The sequence below is a fragment of the Medicago sativa genome, chromosome 4 (genome assembly GCF_051527215.1).
Source record: "Medicago sativa cultivar Bolivia chromosome 4, Bolivia_mono, whole genome shotgun sequence".
NCBI lineage: Eukaryota > Viridiplantae > Streptophyta > Magnoliopsida > Fabales > Fabaceae > Medicago > Medicago sativa.
This window is the reverse complement of record NC_140752.1, coordinates 50454556-50460555: the sequence shown is the minus strand read 5'-3', so window position 1 is coordinate 50460555 and position 6000 is coordinate 50454556. Positions and strand designations below refer to the sequence as shown.

The following is a 6000-nucleotide window of genomic DNA, read 5'->3' as shown; positions in this document are numbered from 1 at the left end:
TGAGTCTCCAAGTGATGGGGATGTCTAGAAGACATGCCACATCATCTAGTGTGACGGTCATCTCCCCCAACAGGCAGATGGAAGCTGATGGTCTCCTCATGTCATCTCTCAGTCAAAGCACAAACGAGCTCGTGCGAGATGCTTTCGTACCCAGTCTTAAGGAGGGGGTAAGACCGGAAGCATTCACCGGGTTCCATAACCAACGATTATCATCTACCAGCAACGGTAATGTCAAGTTTTCAAGCTTGAGTTTCTTCCCGTGCAAGACATTCGTCATCTTATGGTCCATTTGCAACTTAAATACAAAAAAAAAAACAATTAAATAAGTAAAAAAAATGAAATATTCTAAGTAAAAAAAAACAAGAAGGTTGCAATGTTAAACACATTTTGTTCCAACATGGGTCGGTTTCTTAGAGAGAGGGAGAGGAAAGCTATAGTTGGTGGTGGGAGTAGCGATGATATGGTTAAGAACCTCGCAGGCTTTGGCATTAATTTTAAATAACTCAGACCATGTATTGTATCGGCATTTTTAATATCAAGAATAATTTTGATGAAGTTTGTGATATTATTGACAGTTAGGGCAGGATGAATGGGGCAATTGGTGGTTCTGATGGTGGTTTCGCATTGTGGCTTTGAGTGTTTAGGTCGTGGGGTTTCAGAATCAGGCACGATGATGTTGGAGAAGACAAAACCGATATATATATATATATATATATAGAGAGAGAGAGAGAGAGAGAGAGAGAGAGAGAGAGAGAGAGAGAGAGAGAGAGAGAGAGGTGTTGAAGGAGATGGTTGTGAGTGAAGTCGAGAGAGAGTAAGAGTTTGGTAGAGGAATGGTTGTGAGAGGGGGAGAGAAGAAAGACATAATCGGTTGTGAGAGGAGGGATAAGAAGAAAAAAATCAGCCTACTATGGAGGAGGCGCAACTTTTGGGAAGAAGAGGTGGAGACAAAAAAAAATTAGGGTTGCAAAAGGGGCTTAGGCTGATGATACCATGATATAATTGTTTTCCTTAACTATTTCATTATGCTGTAATGTTTATTTATACTATGATGTTGTCTTGGGCATCAAGTATCTTGGCACCAAGTATGTCTAACTTGGGCCTCAATTAACACTGTTCCCTCTTCTAGGTCTATGAATGTGGTGTTTAAAAAGACCAGTTTTGCCACCTAAAAATAATTAGCAGTGCAGCTTGTTGTCCATTTGTCTTTCATTCATTTATAATTTTATAGACATAAAGTGTATTTTAGTTTTCTATTACAAGTTAATGACCGCATGTAATCTGTAGCTTTTTCTGATTCATATTGAATAGTTCAAATTTTGACCTCTAAATTTAATATTAAATAAAAATACAATTCTTCTTGAACATCCAAATCATCGATATTGATCGGACGGTATTTTTTATTAAAAAAAAAACTAAACTTACTTATTAAAATTGACATGGGAAATAATCGAATATGAGATCTTACTCGAACATTTTTTAAGAATGCCGACCAAGTTGCATGCTTCACTGACCGCATCTAATCCGTATAAAAAAAATATGTTAGTAGATGTTGTTAGCATTTCTTTCTAAATACTTATTAGATAACAGTGACATGAGAAGCAGGACAGTTTTCCCCTTTACCCCTCGATTACATCCCTAGACCCTATTGGACCCTCTAGTCTTCATTCTGCTGTAGAATTCTCCCATTCAATTTTTCCCCTGTTCATACACATACTCCAAGCTTGGGAACTCAAATTTCCCTCTTCAAATTTCTAGATTAAAAACTTACTAATCAAAAAGACTTTTTGGCCTAATGAAGCCACTATGAACAACCAAAAACCATAATGCTTACCAACCACAATCAATTACCAATTATTTTCAATTAAATTTATTGTATACGTTTTTTTTTGGTTACAATTTATTGTATACGTTTGATAAACTAATCTCATGCTATTTGAAAAGAAGAAAATAAACTAATGTAAAGAATTAAGGGATAAACTTTCAGGGATGACCGATTGAATTCTACCATTCAAACCTTGTCATGCATTGAGTCTAATATACTTTTGTGGAAACATCAAAATACGTAGCTTTTATCTTATATATCTTTGTGTATCTATAAGCAATTAACATAATTAATGATACACTTTCTATCATCGTAACAAAAAATAAAAGACTTCTAAGAGGCATTGGTTAAATGCTTGCTTATAATATTATTACGCTGAATTATTCTTTTATACATTTCTTCTTCTAAATCTTTAAAAGCATGAAAAATGGCACTAAAATTAGTCCCGCATCGACTTTGAGATGTAGCCTGACATTGTTTATAAATTTGAAAGTATCATTCCCAAATAGATTGATGGAGAATTTGAAGTAAAAGACATGATACTTGAGATTTTCTTTCGATTTTTTATTATTTTAATTTAATTAATTTAATTAATGAATTTCATTTTTATGTCTAAATTGGTTTTTTCTATTTTTAGTTTAATATAACCTTTTTTTAATTCTCTATTATTAGAGGTTGTTGACGTTCTACAAAGAGTTTAAATGTTCATGTATAAAAATGTTCTCTCTCTTTTAGGTCTATGAATGTGATGTTTAAGAAGACCGATTTTGTCATCCAAAAAAAGTTAGCAACGCGATTTGTTGTTTATTTGTCATCCGTTCATGTATAATTTTCTATATATAGAGTGTATTTTAGTTTTCTATTTTTATTTTCACGGTTTGTGAAGCAAGATTGTTTTCTAAATTAAATATTATATTTAACTCAATGTTTTATTATTTTAATTAATTGAATTTCAATTTTTGTCTAAATTGGTTTCTTTTGTTTTATGTCTAAATTGGTTTCTTTTGTTTTAATTGTCCAATGTAATACACTAGTAGGTCTTTAAGTTTAACTTCATGTAACTATAAGATCAATCATCTTTTTTCTATTACCTTTTTATCCTTTTGGTTCATTCGCATATGGATTTTCAAACTTTAAATTTATGATTTTATTTTATTATGGCATCTCAATCTTTGTTTCTATGGATTTTCATCTATCTTTGCATATTATTAATTTGCATGTTATCGACGCTTTTTACTCTCTATGATGAATGTAGATTTTATTAGCGCTCTATTTCATTTTATTAAAAAAGAATATTATGTCTCATTTGTAAGCTGAAAAATAACTTTTTTTAAGAAGCTAAAATGAATTATATTAATCAAAGTTTAGTCTCTCAAGCACAAGAAGTGTCAGAGAAGAACTAAGAAAAAGAAGTATCTGTTACATCAGGTTATCAGATGGGAAAAAAAAACGATAAAGCCATAATGCAGGCACGCTTAAAATATAAAAGCTAATGTAAATTAAGTGATCACTCCCAAACATAAAAAGGGATTAAGTCACTACATCTGATAATTAAAAGCAAAATTAAGCCAAAAAATAACTTTAATTTAGACATCTTGCTAATTTCGAATTCTATTTACAGTTTTGTTTTGCCCAAGCCTATTCTCAGAGTTTTTATTTGTAGCACTATTATTATATTCGAATCAAAGAGTGTTAGAAACATTCACGTTATTTTATTAATGAAATTCACGCGGGTTCAACATTTAATTAGCATATTTGTAAAAAGAAAAGGATCAGGTCATCAAGTTTTTGTACGGTCACAAGTTAATGACTGCATGCAATCGGTAACTTTTTCACTGCCCGATCCATATCAAATTGTTCAGATTTTGCCTCTAAATTTAATATTAAATAAAAATACAATTCTCCTTAACATCTAAACCATCAATCTTGATCAGACAGTTTTTTTTTTTTTTAAACTAAGCTTACCCACCGAAATTATCATAAGAGAGAATCAAATTTAAAACTTTAATCGGACGGTTTTAAGATGCCGTCCGTAGTTGACTGCACCACATCTAATCCGAAAAAAAAATTTGTTACAGTAAATGTTTTTAGCATTCCTTTCTAAAGTAACACTTATTAAGATGATAGTGAGATGAGAAGCAGGACAGTTTTCCCCCTTTACCCCTAGATTACATCCCTAGACCCTATTGGACCCTCAGCTTGGGAACCTATGAAGCCCGGATACTCCAAAATGGTGTCGTACCCGTGTCGGATACGTATCGGATACCGATACTCCGCGGATACTCCCGGATACGTATCCCAGAAGTATCCGAATGATTTAATTTAATTTTTATTTAAAAATATATTGGATACCTTAAGGATACGTTAAGGATACTCCCGGATACGTATCCCAGAAGTATCCGAATGATTTAATTTAATTTTTATTTAAAATTTTTATTTGTATTTTGATCACAAGTATTAATTTTCTTACTTGAAAAGGGTGACTATCTTCATACTACCTTGGTATCATCATAGTGCAGGTTGTTTATATGGTATGTTTTGGTTTAAAGGATATCTTAGTTGGTGAATGGTCCATTGTATTTTGACTTGGTGTAATTAGTTTTAAGATTTCACGCTATTTATTTTTTGTGCATTTATGTCTAATATATATATATATATTAAAAAAAATTGTAAACGTATCCAAGCCGTATCGTATCCTAAATTTGAAATTTTTGACGTATTCGCGTACCCGTATCGTATCGTACCCGCATCCGTATCTGGGCTTCATAGTTGGGAACTCAAATTTCCCTCTAAATTTCTAGATTAAAAACTTACTAATCAAAAAGACTTTTTGGCCTAATGAAGCCACTATCAACAACCAAAAACCATAAGGCTTACCAACCACAATCAATTACCAATTATTTTCAATTAAATTTATTGTATGCGTTTGATCCTGTAAAACAATATAAAAAACAAAGAATATCCAAAAAAAATGTCAATTATTTCCAATATTTTCAATAAGATGAACTGTAACAACATAAAAACAAGAACAAAACATCATCAATTATTGTTCCTAGGAAACTACAAGGAACAGTTGTTGTCACCAAGTTCATGTTGAAGAGCTTCTTCAAGCCAAAACCAAGACTCTTCCATCAATTCAGGACTCAACCTAAACATCAAAACACAAAACTCCATCTGAGTAAGTGCTCCATCTCTATCTAAATCACCTTCATTCATCATACCAACAAGTTCATCTTCCTTCAAATCTTGTAAACCCAAAACAGCAGCGTTTTTCCTCAAACTATCCAATGTTATCACACCTTTTTCTTTGTCCATCAACAATTCAAAACCATTGCATAGCTCCTTTATTAAACCCTCACCACCTAGCTTGTTTGCCATCACTGGTAACAAGTCTTCAAAACCATTGGTAGCCATTGTTGAAAAAATGAAAATTTGATGTGAGTTTGTTGAATGAATGGTGGTATTTATATATGTGAATAGAATAGTGTGAAAAAGAAGATGGAAGGAAAGAGAAGTAGATGAACCCTGTTTGGATGACAGCAAAGAAACACAGAAATATTCGCTCATCAGCTTTGATTGTGGACAAGAAACCACACCTGCTACCCTGTTTCCTAGAAGTTTGTAAGGGGTATCTTTGTCATTTCATAAGTCTTATGGTGTAAGTAATGAACTTCCCTTTGTGAAAGTGATTAATGCTGTTTTTTTAATTTACCTCTTTTACCTTTTTTTAATACAAAATGCAATTTTTCTACCAAAAAACATAAAAGATACAAAGTTCAATTTTAGTTACCCTTCAACCAAAACATAAAAAATACAAAGTACAATTTTTGTTTTTTATTTACCTCTTTTACCATTTTTTTTTCAAGAGCAATTAATACAAAGTGTAATTCTGATTATTTATTTAGGGCACTTGTTAAGAAGTCTAAAGAAAAAATCTTGCCTTGAAAATGATGCATTGAAACTTTAAAAAGTAATTTTTTTACTTAAAATTTACCAATTATTTTCATTTTTGTATCCATTTCAAATTTTCAACTATATTAATTATTTCTTTACCACGATATCCTTAATAATGTTACATGTTTTTTTGCAATATTTAATTAATGAATTCCAAAAATAATACAAATTGTCGATAAATTTATTTAATATTAGAATCAGATTTCTTAATTTTTCGTGAT

The 6000-nt window shown here is 31.5% G+C and overlaps 1 pseudogene across 1 annotated transcript; it reads right to left on the bottom strand.

The window, feature by feature from the left end:
- Positions 1–4789: 4789 nt before the first annotated feature.
- Positions 4790–5334, bottom strand: LOC146929621 (calcium-binding protein PBP1 pseudogene; annotated as a pseudogene). Its single transcript, XR_015006093.1, has one exon. The product of XR_015006093.1 is annotated as a calcium-binding protein PBP1 pseudogene (transcript).
- Positions 5335–6000: the final 666 nt, after the last annotated feature.